General features: G+C 29.7%; 1 long non-coding RNA gene across 1 annotated transcript in view; it reads right to left on the bottom strand.

The window, feature by feature from the left end:
- Positions 1–1,184: 1,184 nt before the first annotated feature.
- The window catches only part of LOC134709571 (uncharacterized), a 44,120-nt gene continuing 35,946 nt past the window's right edge, over positions 1,185–9,358 (bottom strand). The window contains exon 3 of the long non-coding RNA XR_010105985.1: positions 1,185–1,510. This is a non-coding gene — a long non-coding RNA (uncharacterized LOC134709571). The remainder of the gene's footprint in view (positions 1,511–9,358) is intronic.

Here is a 9,358-nt window from a genome sequence, read left to right as displayed (position 1 = left end):
AATGACATAGATATACTTAAAACATATCATAGTGCGAAACCTGCCTTGATAGACAGGTCCCTGTTCACCCAGACGAATGCATTCTTGCAAATGTAATTCATATATAATTAAGTGCATCAAGTATTACCCAGTACTATATGGGGTGTAAACATGTTAATAGCAAATAACACTTTAGAAAATACGACAGTTCAAAAGTTATATGATTGAGTTAATTCAGCATATAATATAAAAAATCTTAAATAAATTTTACAATTGAAGACTAATTTTATTAACATTTCACTGTATTAAAATGATCTCAGGAATATGACAGTTGTTATCTATTCGTTTGGTGTCTCGGAGCTTTTGATTTTTTCCATTTGATTACGGACCTTCCGTTTGGAATTTTTCTGGAGTTCGGTGTATATGCTATTTTACATTTTTATTGCATTTGATAACAAATGTACTTACGAGACCATTTGTTTAGTCAAAATAGTTGTCAACTCAATATTAATTTCATCTTATTTGTACATAATTAACTTTTATATATAAATAAGACTTGTAGAATGTTTGCCTGTTTAAACTGGAAATTTTAGACTATCCGATACGTGTTGGTTTGGGTTTTTTTTATTTATTGTTTTTATTGTGGTTGGTTGATTCCTTGAAACTTCTAAATATATAACGATAATGTTGGTGGTATTATAACCAATACATATGATTTATTGATTTGCATTTATGATTGCATTTTTTTTTATCGTTTTTGAAATTATTAGCGCAAAACGCAATATCATGGTATAGTATTTATCGTTATAAATCAATGTTTTACGCGCTAAATGTTTTTAAAACGCACAAAACAATAATTTAAATATCCAGACACATAAATAATTTTATAAATCTTGACACAAAGCTTTTATACCAATCATACAAAGTTACTGCAAGAGCTGTTTTTTAAAAAATACTTTGACGATTGTTTGGCCCTCAATGCTCTACAAATTCGTACTGTATTTTGGCATTTTAACTTATTTTTATTCGAGCATTGCTGATAAGTCTTTTGTAGCAAAAACGCGCGTATAGCGTAAACTAGTTAGAGACTGGTATCTTAGATGAGCTTTTGTGTTATGCGATAATGCTAAAAAGAAATAGTGAATTAAATCTCTATATATGTATTAACCATATATTATGAAATAAAAAAGAAATCGATGAAAAGTCTTTTGCCTTTTTATTATACTGTAGAATAAATAGTTTTTTAAGTGTTTGTAACAATATGTATAAAAAGAATGATCTGTTTCATGTATTTCTTACAAGAAGCAATACATGAGCGAACCAATGTTTAATCCCCGACTAAAAACAATTTAATTTGTGATTAAAACAGCATCCTTTCACAAATTATCAGAAACTTTCAAATGCATATTGACTTTATATAATTAAGATAAAAACCATACGTAACTCTGAAGCTCTGCTTTTCCACCCACGCTAAATGTTGATGACTTTCCTGATCAATGGAATCAGTCGCTTGTATTTGCTGATAGAATACCTAAACAAATCAATATCGTTATAAAAATTACATTTGCTGTGACGTGTTCCTATAATAAAGCATCGTTATTGGGACCATTAAAGATGATGAATGATTTAGTAATTCTTCCGCGTAGTTTCATAAATGGAAGTTTTCTAAATGTTAAATTTTCAAATGTGTCGAAGTTAACAAAATTTTTAAATTGCCTTCTGATACTGTTTTATAACAAATTCATTTCATTCAGATAACAATATGAACATGAGAAACTGATTAGAGAGAAAATATTCAAATTCTGTGTTATCAACTTTTTTAAGAAATAATCCGGGTTTATAATTCCAAATGCTCAACAATGTTTAAGTCATATATCTGAAAAATATAAGTTTAAAATAAAATATGTTTTAGTTAGATTGAATAACAGGAAATGTATAATGCCTTTCAAACGTATACAATGAGACTAAAACGAAGCTTATTATTCTTTTAGTTAGGTAAACAGAAACTTGAATTGAAGATGAATTTGAAATTGTAATATCCCGTTTTATGAAGATTTAATTCGGAGCCATTTTTTTTTCATTCCGATAGTCGTCTTGTGGAAGTTTAAAATATTTTTTATTGCTCACATTATGATATATAAAGGCAACAGTAGTATACCGCTGTTCAAAACTCATAAATCCATGGACAAAAAACAAAATCGGGGTAACAAACTAAAACCGAAGGAAACGCATTAAATATATATAAATGTTACAAATTTAATGTTAAAACAACATATTATGTAGTATATGATGTTGAGTTTTATGAAAACTGATAGAAAAACATGCCGTTTTAATAGTAGATAAATACTAGTAATACATTCTGTTTACAAGAGATATTCTAAAGTAAGCAACTACTTTTGTTAAATAAAGCAATGTCGTTTTCTTAATTCCATAAACCAAGAAAAACTTATAACCGAGCACCAGCTGACATTTTTTTTAATTCATTAGCAAAAAGCGTATGCATAATAATAATGATCAAAACGTTTAATTTATATATAGTCTTTAACTTTTATAATTTGAGACGGAATAAATAATGCACTTTTATAGACAAAAAAGGTCTTCTTTAACTAAAAGGGTGCAATTGAACTACAAAGCATACAAAGATTTTTAAAAATATCATAACCGTTGTTTTGCGAAGATAGTTATCAAAGGTATCAAGCTTAAAATTTGATACGCCAGACGCGCGTGACGTCTACACAAGACTCATCAGTGACGCTCAGATCAAAATAGATAAAAAGACAGACAGCGTGACAGTGTTCAAACACATTTGTCACAAATGAAGATTCTAGCTGTGTTTCTATTGTTCTCCTCTTATATTGTTATTGAACTACTGTTCCCTTAATTAGAATATGGTATCAGTTCAAGGAAATTTTAAATTCAGGTTTGTCTGGTAATATAATTAAATGGTTGTTCCTTTTTTTCTCTGTTTTTTTTGGCTCAATAGACACAATGATTCAGGTTATAGTCAAGGGGAAGAAAGGATATGGTGTTAAAAAAACAATAATGAACATTTAAAAATAAACCATTTTGATATAAACTGTATACACTTTATAACAAAATAGTTAGGGATACACAATGGGGATGAGAGAATATTCTGAGATCATACTCTTGAATCCCTGTACTGTACTGCATGGTACTATTTGTTTTGGCAAATGATTCCAATCTATAACTGTACGTGGATAAAATAAATATTTATAACTGTCTTTAGATGTTTGTATTTGCCTAAAGAAGTGTGGAATGCTAGGTCTGGTTCCATTGTCTTGTGGGATCAAAAGATTTAAAAAAAGTGACGGCAACAATTGCATGTATAATTTTGTAAAAGAAGACAATTCTGTATCGTTAACGCATAATTTCAAGTGGGTACCAATTTCAGTCAGTTAACATTTCAGTAAACGGGTTAGTGTTATGGAAGTGGGCTGCTCTAAACTTTTTTCATTTGTGAATTTTGCGGTTTTGTTGTTGATCTCAAATAGTAGATCAGTACTCTAACTTTGGTCGGACAAGAGCTTTAAATGCATGAGCTTTAGTTTTAGGTGACGCTATTTTTAGGTTGTTACGAATAAATTCAAGAGACTAATTTGCTTTTGATGTCATATTGTCGAAATAGGCCTAAATGTTTTGTAGAGTCAACTTTTTCAAGAGAGTGATTGTGTAATTTGTAAATAAAGTCTAAAAGGTTTACGTTTTTGAGTTACACCCTACATTTATGAGGTGAGAATATGCATGAGACAGACCTGCTTCCATCTGCCAGCCGCTTCTTCGTCAGACTGTTATTCATATGTGTCATCTGGTTTTTTATTTTCCCTATTGATAATGCTGTCATCTGCGAACATTCTTAATGTACTTTGTTCAATATATTTTGCCAAATCATTTATGAATATTGAGAAAAAAAAACCTGGACCTAAGCACTGTGCCTTGAGGTATCCCAGATGTTACATGAATTATATTTGAAGTTTGACCTTCAAACGCTACTTTTTGTGTTCTGTTTGTTTAAAAATCTTGAATCGAATGTAATACATAGCAAATCATACTGTAGAATATTACTTCATTTAATAGAATATTATTTAGACCAAAATTTTCATTTAATAAAATATTGCACTGTAAAGTTACTTCAAAAATTATGAAGTACGTCTAATTTTCTATTTTCAAAATTAAGGGTAAAAAGGGAAAATGTTCGAATACAATTTCTTTTTCTTAAATCAATATTAATTATCTACTGTAACGAATTAGGCAACGATTTTTCAAATAAGCACAGTTTTAGTAAGATATTATGTAATAAGGTTCCTTTTGGGTCAAAGTTTTTTTTTCAAATTAAAAAAAATATATGATACTACCTAATAAATTTACCAATAAAATTTCCTTAATTGGGAGTCTTTTTCATTCCCACATATTGTCTATCTGCTTTCATGCCAATTAAATATAATTCGGTTTATTTGTCTTCAAAAGTGTCACGTATTTTGCAGATGTATTTTTTCAAACATTTTGTTCGATTTGAAAGTTTATAACATTTCCGGTTATGTTTGCCCAATAATTCCAAAGAAAAGAACATGAAATTAGTGACGAGGATCAGTAAATTAACATCATGTGATTCCTGTTGACAATCTTTTTCTCCATTGAAAACTTAAAATATAAATGGGAAGATGTGGTATGACTGCCAATGAGACAATCTTCCATCCAACGCACAATATGTAACAAGTTAAAGATTTTAAAATGTTCAAGATCGGCCTTTTAGCTAAATTCCTTAAAGTTATATTCTACTAGAAAGTTTCATTGTATTTAAGTTTCTTACGACTGTCAATCCATGCATTACAATGCTTAGCCTTGACTTAATCAGACCTAAAAATGTGCTAAATTTTTACCTCAACTTAGTAACACCCTCTGTTAACATGTGATTACAAAATCATGTCAGGTAAAGAAAAAAATACCGAATGACATCATATCATATAACATATTTAGTGCAAATTAATTATCATTTTATTCTTTTATCATAAATAAACAATATAAAATATAAGCAAAATTCGTGAAAGAAAAAAGGAGTTCATTTATAGCAATAAACCAAATAAAATAAAAGGATAAAAAAAATATCAAATGTCATATGTTTTTTATAATTGCAACAGAGGTAGTGTTTATAAACTATTTTCGTCAAAACGCATGGGACAGTTAGATTTTTAATAATACATATAGTTATCAAAAGTACCAGGATTATAATTTTATACGCCAGACGCGGATAGATATTAACATAGATCAAATAAAAATCTGGGGCCTGTTTATCGAAGCTCTCTTAGGATAAGGACGTGTCCTACACTAACTTAGGACACATCTTAGTCCTAAATGGGTTTATCAAACCTGTCGCAACTTAAGAAAATCCTAGGAATTGTCCTAACTTTAGGATACCCATTTAGGTGTTTGAGGATGGTCTTAGGATGATCCTAACTTTAGGATACATTCGAATTTTGCCTTTTGTTCATTTTCACGCGTATTATTTTTGAAGCAGTAGTAAAAATAGTTGGAATTCTCCGTAATGATATGAATAATGCACGAGATTTGCATTTTCACTGTTAAAGCATGAAAATGTGACACTTCGAATTCAACTCACTCAAAAACATGTTGTGACTTTTACATATCAAATATCTTGTTTACAGTTAGTTTGTTATGTTTTTTATTTTTGTGTCATGTTTTGTTTCATACAGTTTAAATGTACAATTATTTTACAAAAATTATTTTTTACCTTTAATTTTAAACTACATATTAGTTATTAGATTCTAATTAACCATATTTGAAATAAAATTATTTATAAAATGTGATATCATAATTTATTTTTTTCATATTCGGTTTGTATTTTCTTTTCCGCTAATGATTAGGACATCAGTTAGGACGTCCTAGCTAAGATATTCCTAAGATAGCTTCGATGTGCATGCTGAGACGTGTCGTAAGTCGGTCCTAACTTTATCCTAACTTCTGTCTTAAGAAATTCTTAGGACCGATCTCAGGACAGTTTCGATAAACAGGCCCCTGGTCAACAGTGTGATTAAAGCACATTATAACTGAATGAATTGAATATGAATAGGGATCGAAAATTCAAAAAAAACCATACAAGTGAAGGATTCTTATCTTTGAAATTGGTTATTCGGTTATTTTGTTTTCGCAAATAACAAAACACGAAAAATATATAAAGACATATCTTTAGTTAAAAATATAAGTTTTTTCTGCGTAGCATCTTGTTTAATTCGTTTAAACCTTATTCGTCATTTTCTGGCCATAAATTTTTTTTAATAACATTACCAATACGGAATTAACCATAAACATATTGACATGTGAAATATGTGTTTCTCAATTTGGTTACATGTTTGTGGTGTTGTGAAGAGAAAAGACTCAGGTTTATATCACTCGTATGATCCTTAAATTATTAAATGAAGTTTACACGGTTTAAAAGTAAGATGAGGTTTGGTGTTCTGGTACACATCTAGTATCAGAGTAAGTTCTGCAAGTCGTCACTAAAGTAGGTGATGCTTCGTAAAATTTCAAAGTAGGAGTGTTGTTATGAAAAAGCGAGGCGGTCTATAATTGAAAAGTTTAGTGGTGTGAACAACAATCCTACACAACGTACCATAGAAACATATGTACCTAAGTACACGTGTTTTGCAAATGGCAATCCTATATAAGAAATCGTAGACACATCTGAAAATTCGGTTTGAAAACAAAAGACAGATCACAAATCAATACATTCATATAACCAACACACACTACAGGAACTAAAGAAATAGCAATATCAAAAGGTATAACAAAAATACCCACCTCGCAGGTAAGTTCAAAAGGTATAACAAAAATACCCACCTCGCAGGTAAGTTCAAAAGGTATAACAAAAATACCCACCTCGCAGGTAAGCTCAAAAATGTAGAAGTCCATAAAAAGTAACAAAATCAAACGTAATACTTTACTAACCAACAGAACGAATAAAACAACTGCCAGTTTACTTGTAGAATCTTCCCCAAAATGTCCAGGAAGTAGTTCCTAATAAACAAAAGATGATCATTGTATGGCATTTGAAAAGAAAAACTTTTTAAGGCGGGATAACTTCACTTCAGTGATTAGAATAAAGAGGAACAGATTATACAGCCAACTACGAATAAAAATCGTAGTTATAAAAGAATCTGGCTATTAAACCAGGTTTGATGAATTATATACTTAAACAGATTCTATTCAATAATGATCGATCTCGTAGATATTTATGATATAGTTTTGCATGTTTGGGAATTTCAAGTCACTAGCTTTTCTTTCATTTTCAACATTACCTTAACACTTTGGTATAGTACCAGCACGAGCTGCTAAAATATATCTAAAAAAAATGGTTGGAAAGTTAATCACACTATAATTTAACTGGTTTATAGTCGCAAAAAAAATTGGCAATTTTCATTAATATTAATGTTTTCTTATACAAATTCCTGTCGTTTATTTACAATTTTTATATTTATGGTAAATGTATTCATACCAAAAAGTAAATTGTATTGGAACAGTTTCAAAAAAATTCTTTGAACTTTTCTTTTGGAAACCACTAGAGCAGTAGCTATAAGAATAAGTTAATCAATTACCGCATATAAATAATATTCAGAATTATGCTACTATATATTATTTTAATTGTAAAAATTAACTCATCATAATAATTATCGCTCTTTAATTGCTAAATACACATTGATAACCGTCTTACGAAATAAAACCAGAAGTCCTTTCCACAAGTGTATTACATACAATTAAATATTTTTCGCACAGCCAATACTGTTTATTTCTAAACTTTCAAACAAAACATTGGATGATACATTTATTTTGTAACTTGGTATCCGAAGCAAATGTATTTATAATCTTTCCTTCTTTTTTATTAGCTTAAGAACAGCAGTGCAGAGTAATCATTATTTATGTCAAAGACATAAGGTTATATGTATTATTATACTCGTATACTGCTTTTTTTTAAATCTTATTTCAGAAACACACAACACTCAAATTTTCTCTTTAAAAAACTCTTGGCCATGTTGTTTGACTAACATAAATGTTAATTAAAAACACAACATGTATGTGCTTCTCGTTTGTCGTTCTTCATAACTAGATAAATCAACTTCGATTTACTGCTAAATTCAGTTGAGATTGGTAATGATTGATTTTTTTTTAAATTGGGGGTCTACACTACCTAAAACGTAGCCTTGATATAATACAGTACGTTTTTTTTAATTTTTATTCCATCTTGTATAAGTTGATCTGTTGATTTTGAGGGATCTACAATGTTAAACGTGTTTGGAGGGAGCTAATGTATTATTTTTTTTTTTAGGATGAGTCTCATTGCAACCAAAAACGTTTTTTACATTTATAAATCCGTTTTATTACCTCGCAAATAAAATTTCTTACAAGGCGTAATTATTAGTGCATTTTATTGGAATTGTGAGTAATTTTTTGCGGAGTTAACTAATGTATAATTTTTGTTCACTCACACCCTTATCTTTAAATCTTTCAATTTGTAAGTGAAAGTGAAAGTTTATCACTACGATAAATTCAAATGAAAAATACACGGAGAGACAAATATTACCACTGATCATCTCAAAGACAAAAAAATCGTATTTTTATTTATTTACCTGAGGTATGAAAGTTAAACAAAAATATGAAGTGAAATTGGTATAAAAGATGGAAATATTCCTTAAGAAAACATTCGTCTTAAGACCAATTCTATGTTAAGCCTCAACAGAAATGGTTAAACACAAAAATTATGTATTCAGAAATGAAAACACGAGGAGGTATATGATTAGAAGGGACATATATTTTATCGTATGTTTTTATATGTTGTGATGTTATGCTATTGTTTCAGAAAAAGGGAGAAGGTTTGGGCCCATTAAAAAGTTTAATCCCGCTGCAAATGTTTGCACCTGTCCTAAGTCAGGAATCTGATGTACAGTAGTTGTCGTTTGTTTATGTAATATATACGTGTTTCTCGTTTCTCGTTTTGTTTATATAGATTAGACCGTTGGTTTTCCCGTTTGAATGGTTTTACACTAGTAATTTTGGGGCCCTTTATAGCTTGTTGTTCGGTGTGAGCCAAGGATCCGTGTTGAAGGCCGTACTTTAACCTATAATGGTTTACTTTTTAAATTGTTATTTGGATGGAGAGTTGTCTCATTGGCACTCACACCACATCTTCCTATATCTATAGAAATAAAAGACAAGTTTTTAAGGGTCAATTTTGCCTCAGGTGGTTTGAACCTTCGTTTTGAGTAATTTACCAATGAAAATTTAGGGAAAAAAGTTAAAAATCATGTCAATACGAAAGCGCATTAGTATTGACCACGTGCTTGTTAATGTA

Source organism: Mytilus trossulus, chromosome 3 (assembly GCF_036588685.1).
Source record: "Mytilus trossulus isolate FHL-02 chromosome 3, PNRI_Mtr1.1.1.hap1, whole genome shotgun sequence".
NCBI lineage: Eukaryota > Metazoa > Mollusca > Bivalvia > Mytilida > Mytilidae > Mytilus > Mytilus trossulus.
The sequence above is the reverse complement of the archived record's forward strand: the minus strand, read 5'-3'. Positions and strand labels throughout refer to the sequence as shown.